Raw genomic sequence first — 13,839 nt, 5'->3', positions numbered from 1 at the left:
CTTCGTCTCCTGGGCGTTTTATGGCCGCCTTTTTCCGGGGTTGATGGTTAGGTCACCTGAATCACACACAAACACACGAAAAGCGATGGTTAGGCACATTGGATATTCACACACCCACAAGAAACCCCCAGCTAATTCCATGACGGTGTGGTCATGAGGAGACCTCACCACCCGTCGGTCAAATCTGTGGATCACAATGTGGTGTGTGCATCCTCAGATATTGTGTGTTCCTCTGCCGTGACTACCTGGTCCAAGAGTAAACCTGGCCTGCCACACGGCCCACGGCCTAGGTATGTGGAGTTGGAGTTGAGATTTCAATCCCAACCAAACAACTGATTCTGGAGACTGGACTTAGGTCTCTCACCATTCACTCCAGTAGAAGACACAATGATTCTCTCTCCCCTGAGGGACAAAAGCATCGAAGCTACAGGGCATGGCCGATGTCACCCCTTGGCAGGTCTGCTTGAAGTCAGGGATGGGGGATGCTTCCTATCATAACTCAAATCGCTACTCTTGCCGTTTCACTAGGCAACTTCCAAACACAAATTCATCGAGAGAAGTTATCTCCCTCTCTACCACACTAGCAGGTGATGGTCTTTCCTGCTCTGTCTTTTTGGCTTTAGCTCCAGCCCCTCTTTATTTATTTTCCTGGTATTTTACACATGCCATACGAATTCATCTAAACAAACTCTGAACAAGTGGCATATGAATCTCTTGCATGGCTAAAGGGCAAACCACCCCTTTTCCAAAGTTCTTTTTCCATTTACCCACCAATTCAGCGTGCTGGAGTAAATTTCTTTTTGCATTTCCATCTGGCTCTTATCCCAGGCACGGAGATGGAAATGTTTTCTCACTTTCTGTTCCAAGAATTACGGATAAGGAGAACACATCCTACCCCATCAGCGAGCCCCAGTGTGATCTGTTTCTTTCACTCTCCTTTGTCTCTTTTCCCCCAACTCCTCAGGGATTAGGTGAAACAAACAGTCGTTCAGGGAAACTAACCTGAAATTAGAGGTCTACTTTCTTTCCTCGGCTGGCGCTCAGATGGACAGGTGCGCTGGCGCTCAGATGGGCAGGTGCTGGAGCAGCCCTGCTGGAAGCGGTGCAGCCTTCAGGAAGCCGGAGGAAGGATCAGAGAGGGACCTTTGTTTTCTAGGCTGCCTTTTATACTGCCTCTGGACCCCTGACGCGAAACGGACCCTAACCTAATCAACTTAATCCCATTACATGACCTGGAAAGGTCTATTTGCCCAGCCCACTCTAAGACGATGTTCACTATGGACAGACATTCTAAAACCTACCTGTACAGCCGCAAGCTTTGAAGAATAGATGTTTCCCGTCAGGTATGTACTACTGGTGCATGTACCCCTGTCTTGTTTTACATCTTTTTTTTTTTTTTCAAACAAGGTGCTAAAATAGACACAGTGTAATTGGACCATATTTACTCTATTTCAACGTGGCCTCAGTGTCATCAAGGAGGTGCACCTTGACATGCAATCTCGGTCGTTATCCATCTTCAGAGCTTCTCCTTCTTCCCCACAGTAAGTGTGTCAGCAGAAAACCCTGACCACACCCTCACGTGTTTTCTCCTCCAGGAGGCCCTTGGAAACCACCGTGAATTGGACTGCACTGGGAAACCCAGATGAAGAACGTCAACACCGCTTTGTCCTTCGGTGCCTGGCTCCTTTTTCAGCTCATCCTGCGGCTCCAGGCATTATGCCTGAAGAGTCTGCAGGACACCGGTGGGGCTCTATTTCCTTGGGTCCCGTTGCCATTTCTCTGGATTTGCGAAGATCCAGTGGACTTTCTATGGAACTCTCTTGTCGGGGAACTTGGGTGCCACGTCCCCTCATTCTGCTCTTCGTCATCTGCACCTGCACAAGTTAGGGTCCACGTTCCCTGGGCGGGAAGAGACAGGCAGGAGTCAGAATGCTGAACCAGCACACTGGGGGCATTTTCTCACGTGGTCCAAGTGACCCCATGGTCTTCTAGAGCTTTGGAACCAGTCGCGTCCCACTTGACACTACACCCGACTCTCAGTTGCTGAATCTTGTTGGCCCTCCGGCGATCTCCCGTTGGATGAGTTGCACCTGCTGAAACTCGATTCCCCCTGGATTTGCGCTTCATTAATTATTCATGATCAGGTGGGAACGCCTGCTTACATCCCCCTGTGGCTGTTCTCTGAGCTTTCCGGTCACATCCTTTCCTGCCACACTCTTTGGTTCATTTTGGTCATGCTCCTTCTGCTGTCAGAGGAGCAGAGAGTTGATCTTGTTGATTCTGGATACTGATAGTTTCTAGGTGATCTGGACAACCAAGGTAACGACCCTCAACGGCGGCGGAAAGGGAGCAGCCATTTGGCGTCGCTCAGAAAATCCCACTCAGTTCCCAGGCCTCCTAGATGTGGAATCCTGGTCAGAGTTGTTCCCAGGTCAGAGAACGGAGATAGCCTGTGCATGGTGGGATATCTTTACCTAGAGCTTTCAGTGAGTCTCGACCTCAGCTACTCTTAGGATCGGGGGAGAAGCATGGAAAGGCCCGGTGCTCAGGCATCCGGAAAGAAGACGGGATGAATATTCTACCTCTGAAGTACATCCCAAATCTGGGAGTTTACTTCAGCTTTACTGGGTTCTACTTGGCGAATGAAAGTGTGCCTCGTTCATACGCACATCCGGAAACCACTTCATGGGGGCCGTCACAGTTTGAACCCCACACGTGGCATCGCGTTGAGCCAAATGGGGACTCGTGGTGCAAGCAACGCTCCCCACGTGTTAGCGTGCGTGAGATTCACTTGGTGGAATTTGACTAGGTGCATGTTGGTAGAGTGGGGCTGAGGTTCTCTTGCCCCTGTGGATGTTTAAGAAGTCACAGGTCCTGTGAAGACCTGCGGTCCCCTCAATCAACTCTGTTTCAGAGACATAATGACTTGGATTACTGACAAGTCAAGACATTTTCAAGCCCTTGGAAAATCAGTTACACACAAACACGGAATGAAAGTCAAAAGAGAGTACGTCATCTTTTTGAGAATTTTATTCACTTCAAAACGAATTAAACACACCTACTTCCAACGGCATTCCAGAGCCCAATTTTCCAGGCTGAGGAAACACCCCAAGAACGCTATGCACAGAACGCTTCACAGCGTCCAAAACACTGCTGTCAGGGCGGGGCACAGCTGAAGGCCTGCATCTCTCAGGGTTCCCTAACTGTTCCCTGACTCAGCCATCTAGAGAGCAAACACACAGTCATTCCCCAGTTTCCTACTGACATCACAGCGGAAGTCTGATTCCCGCGCGTCGCCGTCACCCAGTTTCTGAGGCAATGAAACACTGGCACAGAAGCTTCTGGTGGCGGGTTTCCGGAGAGCCCTGCGAACTACAATGTCCCTCACCAGAATTCGATGAGGCAGAGTCTCTGCATGTGGTCCCTGCCTGGCCTGGGCTCCAACATCCACAGAAGCACCACAGCTGGGGAGCTTGGGAGTCACCACACACAGTCTGCTCTCTGCTCTGTGCTCCTCAGTCCCACAGACCCCTCCAAGTCACGGGAGCTGGGTGCAATGGAGCCCCGGTCACCTGTAGTCTCACTCCAGGTCAGAATCGCTGTCCTCTGAGGAGGAGGAAACCTGAAGGTCCTCATAGAGGACACTCAGGGGGACAGGATCACAGGGAGCCTCAGACTTCTCTGAGACACGAGGGCTGTGAGCGAGGAAGTCTCCCGGCTCCTCAGGAGAGGGAAACGAGGGAGCTGTCAGGAGGCTGGAGCTCCACCATCCGTTTTCCAGTCTCCGGAAGAGCATTCTGAGAGGCTGGGCCCCATCGTGGCTGGCCGCTGGGTGATGGGACATGGTGCAGGCCTGGGCAGTAGACAGGTAAGATCTGCTGTGCGGAGGCTGCCGGTCGCTGCTGGGCACCTGGGCGGGTGTCCCCCTGCTCATCTGGGGCGACGGACTTGGTCTGAGTTCGGTTGCAGCTGGCAGAGGTTGGAGGGTCTCCAGGGCCCCCAGCTCACCTCCCTAGATGGCATTTTCGGGCATCTGGAAGGGAACTGTTCTCGGTTTCTTGGGGAAGTTCAGGCAAGCCTGAGTCGGAGCCTGGGCAGGTCTCTTGGCTCCTGGCCTGAAACTGAGATTGGAGCCGAGGCCCAGGCTGTGTGTGTCGGCTGGTGGGCAGGGCTGTGAGGTCACCGCAGGACGTTTGTCTTGTGCCTGGGGGCTGATGACCCGGATCAGGCCGTGGGGCTTGGAGGCAGCCTGGGGAACTTCTCGGCGGCCACCCTGAGGCCTGCTGTGTGTCGGCTTCACCACGACGAGAGGCTCCGGGCCCTGCTGCCTGACTCTCGGCTGAGGGATGTCGGCCACAGCCCCTGTCTGTCGTTCCTTTGGTCGGAGACTTGACGAGGAGCTCGGACTGGCTTTCCTGAGGGGAGACAGTGAAGCCAAGACGGATACCGTGTCAGACATTTTGGTAGCTGAGCCATCAGTGAGGGCAGGGTCCACGCGTGGCCTCTTATTGGTTGTGTGGATCGGCATTGGCCTGCTTGCAACCTGAAAGAAAGGAGACCACACATGTTAGAGGTTCCTCGGCATGGAGCCATCATGGAAATCAACCACATCCAAAGACAAGGTGCACACAGCAGGAAATTCTTAATACGGTATGGACAGGCCGTCCTTGGAAGTAGGGACAGAGCCTCAATGTGAGTGCTGATCGGGACAAGACCCATGAAAAATGCACTCTCCAGCTATGATCTAAGAATACCATTTTTCTAAAGACTGTGTCTTGGGCATTCACTGGATCAAAGCGCCTCCACTCAGCCTTCCGTGAAGTGGGACGGACTAATGCCCTTCTGAAGGCAGGTTAGTGTCTCAAGGGTTCCCAGGACGTCTTTTCTGAAAACATGCATGTTCCTGGGGTGAGCCTCCTCCATGTTTGGGGCCCCTGAGGGACTAATTTCCTCAGGCCACTAGGAAGATGTTGTTGGCAGGCTTGCCGTCATTGCACAGAAAGAAAGCAACAGCAAATACGGCACCTTCAGATGCCTTCACCTGGAATCAAATGGACCTGGAAGGATCGTGGAGTCCCTGACCCCAAGAAGGCAGGGAAGAGGGGTTCCCCAATCCCCTCACGCACACAGCAACCGGAAAGTAAATCAACCAGAGTGACCTAGTGGAGCAAAGAACAGGGACCCAGGGTGACACTCACTCTCAGATAAATCCAAGATTCCATGGATTCTTTTCGATTTGGCAGCGGCTTCTCCGAAGGTTTCCCAGAGAAGGTCTGGAAGGGAGCCTTCCTCTGCGGGTCTTGTTGCCTGCAGAAGAGAAAAAGTTCAGGCCATGCATCCAGTTTTCCCTAGGAGACAGGGAGAACCCTGTCTGAGGCCCAGTCCCATTCTGTGTTTTGTGATAAATAAGTGGAACTCTTGTGCCCTTTCCACTTCTGCACCTTCCCTCATGTGCCAACCTTCCCATCCCCACAGTGGCCTTCTAGGCTTCCCAAGTAAGGAACAGTATTTGGATTCCATTGCTTTTCCCCCTGTAATGGGGAACCTGCACGAAGCTTCCCCACCTGACATCGTCCTCCCCCAGCTCGATATCAGGAACAAGTCTGTTAATTATTATTAAATATAATAGAAATTAATAGTAATCATCGACAATAATAATCACAATAAAGATAGTAAAAATTAATATTGGTTAAAAATATTTTAACGATTAGTAGTTAACAATTAATAGCAATATCAGTATTAGCAATAAAATAATGATATCAGCAATTATTGTTACTTAATACTAAGTGAGGTTGGTTATAAAATAGTGATTAATATTATGAACTACTAGCATTGCTAAATGACATTAATATTGATAATTAATTTTAAGCATACATAATCATATATTTAAAATAATTATCCATAATTAATAATGGTATCCTATTAATTATTAGTATAATCGATAATTGTTAAAATCGGTCATTGATGTTTAATAATTAATCATATTATTACTCCTAATACTGCAGTGTGTATACAGCTACCTGTGATGTCGTTCCTAATATCCAGGGAGGGAGAGCATGGTTTTAGTTTTAATATCACAATAAGAGTACACTCACCCTGTGACACAGATCCTAATATTCAGTGTAGTAGAGTGTGACATGACTCCCAACATAGCAATGAATAGATAGCCACCCGGTGATATTGCTCCTAATATTCACGGAAGATGCGTATTATATTACTCCCAATATCACAGGGAGGGTACAGCTCTTCTGTGTTATGATTCCTAATATCAGGAAGAGGAGAGGATGATAATAATTCCAGTGTCACAGGCTGTGTTCACCAGCCCTGTGACATTGTTATTAATATCTGGGAAGGGAGAGGATATTACTCCCAATGTGGCAGGGGGTGTACATCCACCCTGTGATATTCATCTTTCTATTCCAAGGCCGAGAGGTTGATATTACTCCTAGTATCACAGACACTGTACACCCCCATATTTTTAATCCCTGCGATATTGAGAGTAGTATCATCCTCTCCCCGGTGGAAATTAGGAACAGTATCACTGGGGGCGTATACACCCCGTGCAATATTGAAAGTAGTATCATCCTCTCCCCTCGTGGATCATGGGAACAACATCACTGGGGGATGTACACTTTCTGTGATATTGGGAGTAACATCATCTTCTGTGCCTTGGATTATTAAGGACAATATCACGCGGGGACATGTGTACATCTTCTGCAATATTGGGAATAATATTATCCTCTCTCCCCCTGCATATTAGGAAAAATATCACAGAGTGTGTGTTCACCTCCTGCGATATGGGGATTAAAACCATCTTCTCCCGTTCTGGATATCAGGAAGAGTATCACATGGGGGTGTACAGTGTCTGCGATACTGGGAGTAATATCAACCTCTCGGCCTTGGCATATTAAGAAGAATATCACAGGGTGGATGTACACCCCCTGCCATATTAGAAGTAATATCAGCCTCTCCTCTCCATGGATATTAGGAACAATATCCCAGGCTAGGTGTATGCCTCCTGCTCTATGGGGAGTAATATCATCCTCTCACTTCCAGGATATAAATAACAATATCACAGGACGGGTGAACACAGCCTGCGATACTGGAATTATTAACATCCTCTCCCCTTCTGGATACTAGGAACCATATCACAGAAGAGCTGTACCCTCCCTGGGATATTGGGAGTAATATCACACGCTTCTTCCGTGAATATTAAGAGCAATATCACTGGGTGGCTTTCCATTCATTGCTATGTTGGGATTCATGTCATACTCTACCCCCTAGATATTAGCATCAGTGGCACAGGGTGAGTGCACACCTACTATGATATTAAAACTAAAATCATGTTCTCTGTCCCTGGATATTAGGAACAACATCACAGGTAGGTGTACACCCCCTCTGGTATTAGGAGTAATAATATGATTATTAAACATCTATGTCGATTTTAATAATTATCAATCACACTATTAATTAATATGATATCATTATTAATTATGAATAATTAATTTAAATATATCATTATGCACGCTTGAAAATAATTAGTAATATTAATGTCATTTAACAATATTATTAGTTCTTAATATTAATTATTATTTTATTACCAACATCACTTAGTATTGATATAAGTAACATTAATTGCTGATATCATTATTTTATTGTTAATATTGATATTATGATTAATTGTTATACTAATCGTTAATATTTTTTACCAATATTAATTTATACTATCTTTATTGTGATTATTAATATTGATGATTGTTATTAATTTTTACTATAGTTATTAATATTAATAATTAATAGACTTGTTCCTGATATCCAGCTGGGAGAGGATGATATTACTCCCAATATCAAGGAAAGTGTACACCCCTCTATGATGTTATTCCTAATAGCCAGGGGATAGAGGATGACATTATTGAAACTATCGCACTGTGTGTCCATCCCTTCAGTCATCTTCTTCCTTATATCCAGAGTGGGAGAGGATGATATAACTCCCAATATCACAAGAAGTATGCCACCGCCTGTAATATAGTTCCGAACATCTAGGTGAGGAGAGGATGATATTACTGACCATATCGCACGAGTTGTAAAACCCCTTCAATATTTTGCCTACGATCCTGAGGGGAGAAGATGATATTACTCCCAATATCGAAGAAGGCGTACACCCCTCTGGGACTCTATGCCCAATATCCACTTTGGGAAATGATGACATTACGCCCAATATCCCAGGGGATGTACACCTACCTTGGGATATTGTTCTTTATATCGAGAGGGGGAGAAGATGCTATTGCTCCCAAGAACGCAGGGGCTGGGGCTGTACACCCCTCTTGTGTTATTTTTCTTAATATCCTAGGGAAGAGAGGATGATACTACACCCAATATCGCAAGGGGTGTACACTCACCCAATGATGTTGTTCTTAATGTACTCCACCTCCCACCACCAGGGATATCATTCCTAATATCTAGGGGAAGAGAGGATAACATTATGCCCAATATCACAGGGGAGCATACACACCCTCTGTGATGTTGTTTCTAGTATCCAAAGGTAGATACGATGATGTTACTGGCCATATCACAGGGGGTGTACACCCTTTTGTGATATTGTTTTTGACATTCATTGGGGGAGAGGATAACATTAATCCTAATATCGCAGAAGGCTTACAGAACCCTGTTATGTGGTTCCTAATGTACAGGGGAAAGAGAAGAATATTGCTCTCAACATTGCAGGACGTGTAACCACCCTGCCCCCCGTATATTGTTCCTAATATGCAGCGAGGTGGAGGCTGAGAGGACTACCAATATCCAAAAAGGTGCACACACACCTGTGATATAGTTCCTACTATCTAGCGGGAAAGAGGTTGATTTTACTTTCAATATCGCAATGGGTGTACACCGCAGCCAGCCCCAGGGTATCATTCCTAACATCCAAGCAGGAAGAAGATGATATGGCTGACAATATCGAAGGGGGTGGACCCCTCTTCTCTGATATGGTTCCTGATATCCAGGGGGTGAGTGGATGATATAACTCCCAATAAAGTAGGAAGCGTACAGCCACCCTGGGATTTTGTCCTTAATAACCAGAGGGGAGAGATGACATTACTACCAACATTGCAAGGGGTGTACACCCTCCTGTGATATTGTTTCTCATATCCAGGAAAGGAGAAGATGGTATTAGTACCAATATTGAAGGGATGGACACCCCCCGTGGGATATTGTTCTAAAGTTACATGTTGAAAGAGAATGAGATTCCATCCAATATAACAAGGGGTATACACCCCACCTGTGATATGAGTCGTAAAACCTAGAAGAAGAGAGAATGACATTGCTTCCAAAAACACACGGATTGTACACCCACCCTGTGATATTGTTCCTGTCATCTAAAGGAAGAGATGATGATACTACTCCCACTACCGGAGAAGGTACACACCCGCTGTGATATTGTTCCTCATTACTTGTGGGAGAGAGCATGATATTACTTCCAGTATGACAGTGGCTTGACACCCAGTCTGTGATACTGCTCCTAATTTCCAGTAGGTAAAGTATGATGTTCCTGCCAAGAGAGTAGTGGGTGTACAGCCACCCTGTGATATTTCTCCGAATATTCAGGGAAACACAGGACGACATTATCCCAAATCTCCCAAAAAGTGTACACCCATTGTGTGATACGGTTCCTAATATCCGGAGGTGCAGAAGATGGTATTCATTCTCCTATCGCAGGCTGTGTACACACAACCTGTGAAATTGTTCCTAATATCCTGAACAAAAGAGACTGCTAATAATGGACACACATTGCAGGAGGGAGTAATTGGCTGTTACGATCCACATCTCAGGGGGTGAGGCACTCCCCGCGATATGGGGAGTAATAGCAACCCCCCTCCCCACTGGTTATTGTGATCCACATTGCAGGGCAGTTCAGGACACCAGCTCTGCCCCAACTTTGACTCAGACAGTGGGTGTCATGGGACCACCTCAGGGTGGGTGGCAGCTCAGCTCGAATGTATCCTTGCTGCCAAAGACCAACTGCTCCTGCTACTTTGAATCTGGCCACAGGGTCTCTGTTGGTGAGACAGATGACCATGAGGCAGATACCCTGAAATCTAGCGACAGAGCTCAAAGTCCCATGAGAGGCACCATAGCATGCAGACTTTGCAGACATACTAGCTAAGGCCGCAGCAGGCCCTGAGTGAGGAACAAGCTGACCAAGATCCTGGGGTTCTGCCACACAGCCCTTAAACCAGGGACTGGAAACTGTTTCCCTAAAGAGCCAGGAGTCAGTATTTTCAGCTTTGCCAACTAATCTTTGCCTCAAGCATGCAACTCTGCCATGGCTGCACGACAGCAGCCTTCTGCAGGTGGCCTGTGAAGAGATGGGCATGACTGCACCCCCATCAAACTTTACTTATGGACATGGAAACTTCTCAGCGTCATGAAGTGTTATTTTTTTATTTGTTCAACCATTTGGAAATGTAAAATCCATTCTTGATTCACGGGCGACAAGAGCAGGCAGGGACAGGCCGCCCCTTGCCGACCTCTGGAATGAGTTTAGAGAAGTAAATGACAGGTTGGGCCAGCACAGCCTCCTCACAGCGGATTCGCTGCAGGAGGGTCCTTCGTAGCAACCACTTCCCATCCTTCATCTTGGCTTCAAGTGCAGCTCAGGTGGAGAAAGAGAGAACAGAACTGGCCTCAGCAACAAGAAGGAAGGAGATGCAGGGTCAAGCAGCCATGTGGATCCATCACACTTAACATTCACACCAAGCGGAGCACAGGCAGGACCAGCCCGGGGGGGCCGAAGTGGAGGCTCTCTGGGGTGGGGGACCTCTGGGTGGGCAAGATTCTCTACCTAAAACTCAAATAGAAGATCTACACAGCAGTAGTTACAGAAAACACACACTAAGAAAAAGGCCAAAATAAAAATAGGACACCACGTTTGGCCAACCGGGTTTCACAAGCCAGTAGGTAAGAAAGCCCAGGAGGGCCCACCAGAGGAGCTGGGGGTTGGTTCCTGCCTGCAGGGGCCTGGGACACCCCATTCCCAAAGAGGAGGATCCAAGCTTTGGGGAGGAAGCTGTCAGAGTCACCCAGTGAGCTGTTCAGAGCTAGAGCCACAGAGCAGGTGAGGAGCCCTGGCCACGTCCCCGTACGGGCTGAGAAGCTGGGGTGGGGGCACACCCCCAGGGGCCGATGCAAACAGTGGACCGCGGGCCCTCCTCCTGCACAGAGGATGCTCAGCTCCCAAGGGACCACCAAGGCCTGGAACCCAGGGACACACCACCTGACCATCATGCCCAGGCCTCCTGGACCAGGCAATGTCCAGTACAGGCAGGCAGTCTGGACTTGGGGCCAGGACAGTGGTGGATGGTCCTGCTAGGCAGGCCTCCTTCTCCATACCAGATGGGCTGATTGCACTGTAGTTTTGGTTCTGGCAACATATTGTTGCCCACTTTGGCCACACCAGTCCCCGGCTCCCTGGATAGGCCCAGTGCTGTCCAACCTAACTACACAGGCCCCACACACCCAGTGCCCACCAGGCTCTGTCAGCCAGGAGGACCCATGCTCATCCCCTGAAGTTTCTGTGGGAACCTGCATCCCACAGGGACCCACAGCTCAGGGCCAACCTCCATGGGGGCCTCTTGGTTGTGGTGGCAGGGGTGAGGGGTAGTTGACCTCCAGCCCTCCCATCCTGGCCACTGTATTTTGTGGGGATCATTCAGTCCTGGGAGCTTCCTGGGGACCCCAGAAGGAAGAGAACAGGGTGGTCATGGCAGCCTCAGCCCCAGGCTCTGGGCCAGAAGTTGATAACGACCAATTGAGAGCAACCACTGAATTCAAGCCTCTTACAGATACACGAGAAGTTGGCGAAGAACTGAATGTCGACCATTCTACAGTCATCCAGCATTTGAAGCCAATTGGAAAGCTGAAAAATCTTGATAAGTGGGTGCCTCATCAGCTGAGCAAATATTTTAAAAATCATCCTTTTGAAGTGTCATCTTCTCTTGTTCTATGAAACAACATTGAAACATTTCTTGATCAGATTGTGACATGCCACAAAAAGTGGATTTCATACAACAGCCAGCTCACTGGTTGGACTGAGAAGAAGCTCCAAACCACTTCCCAAAGTCAAACTTGTACCAAAAAAAGGTCATGGTCACCGTTTGGTGGTCAGCTGCCGGTCTTCTGATCCACTACACTTTTTGAATCCTGGTGAAATCATTACATCTGAGGAGTATGCCAAGTTAATCGATGAGATGCATGGAAAACTGCAGCACCTGGAGCTGGCACTGGTCAACATGAAGGGCCCAATTCTCCACAATGCATGGCCACCTGTCATACAATCAGGGCTTCAAAAGTTGAATAAACTGGGCTATGAAGTTTTGTCTCATCTGCCATATTCATCTGACCTCTCGCCAACCAACTACCACTTCTTGAAGCATCTTGACAACTTTTTGCAGGGAAAACACTTACACAACCAGCAGGATGAAGAAAACGCTTTCCAAGAGTTCATCGAACCCTGAAAGCAGGGAATAAACAAGTTTATTTCTCTTTGGCGAAAATGTGTTCAATGTAATGGTTTCTCTCTTTTTTTCTTTTTTTTTAAGACCGAGTCTCACTCTGTCGCCCAGGCCAGAGTGCAAAGGTGCAATCTCGGCTCACTGCCACCTCTGCCACCTGGGATCAAGAGATTCTCCTGCCTCAGCCTCTTGAGTAGCTGGGATTACAGGCACATGCTATCACACCCGGCTACTTTTTGTATTTTTAGTAGAGACGGGATTTCACCACGTTGGTCAGGCTGGTCTCAAACTCCTGACCTCCTGATCCGCCCACCTCAGCCTCCCAAAGTGCTGGGATTACAGGCGTGAGCCACTGTGCCCAGTCCATTGTAATGGGTTCTATTTTGATTAATAAAGATGTGTTGCAGCCTAATTATAAAAATTTAAAATTCACGGTCCAAAACTACAATTACTTTGGCACCAACCTAATAATAGAAGAATTAAAAGAGGCCTTTATATTAGAGAGCCCATGGATGATAAAGTAATAAAGAATATTACAGTCTCCATAACCCACAAACTTGGTAACTTAGACCAACTGGATGAATTAAAAGACACAATCTATTAATACTAAAACATAGGAGAAATAGGTCATCTAAATATATTGATATCTATTTTTAAAATGGAATCAATGCCTAATAACCTTACAGAAAACCTATATATTCCAAAAATCTGACATTCTGTCATGTTATTCTAACTGGTGGGCTTCAGGGATTTCCATTTTGATAAGAACATAGGTGAGTCGCACACACTGACTTTTAGTGCTCATTGGTCAGGAAACCTATGTCCACTATAGGATACTGCAGAGCGAAGCATTTTGGAGAATTTAGGCAAGATAATATGATTTTCAGAGTTAAAGGAAGACAACCTGTTTTATGTACAGTAATTCCTCATAATATCACAGGGGATACCATATTTAAACTTTGGGGTATCCCCAGGTATAATTCTTATTTGAGCCACATGTGAATTTCAGACACGGAGGCTGCCCAACTTTGGTGGCTTGCAACAGATGTGGAAGTTAATTCACAACCTACTTTGTGGAGGCATAAAATTCAGTGAGCACTCATTTAGCATTTTATTTGAAATATTATTTTTGTAAAGTTTGCATTTCCAATTAGGTGAAATTTTAAACCTGTTTCAGTTCTTATCCACTTTTTTCTCCCCCCCGAGACGGAGTCTTGCCCTGTCACCCAGGCTGGAGTGCAGTGGCCTGCTCTTTACTCACTTCAACCTCCACCTCCCAGGTTCAAGCAATTCTCCTGCCTCAGCCTCCCAAGTAGCTGGGATTACAGGT

General features: G+C 47.2%; 1 pseudogene; it reads right to left on the bottom strand.

Annotated features, from left to right (window-relative positions):
* Positions 1 to 3,580: 3,580 nt before the first annotated feature.
* LOC139361076 (protein FAM90A5-like) lies at positions 3,581 to 10,634 on the bottom strand (annotated as a pseudogene).
* Positions 10,635 to 13,839: the final 3,205 nt, after the last annotated feature.

This window comes from Macaca nemestrina (genome assembly GCF_043159975.1).
Source record: "Macaca nemestrina isolate mMacNem1 chromosome 4 unlocalized genomic scaffold, mMacNem.hap1 SUPER_4_unloc_8, whole genome shotgun sequence".
Taxonomy (NCBI): Eukaryota; Metazoa; Chordata; class Mammalia; order Primates; family Cercopithecidae; genus Macaca; species Macaca nemestrina.
This window is presented reverse-complemented; position numbering and strand designations above follow the sequence as displayed.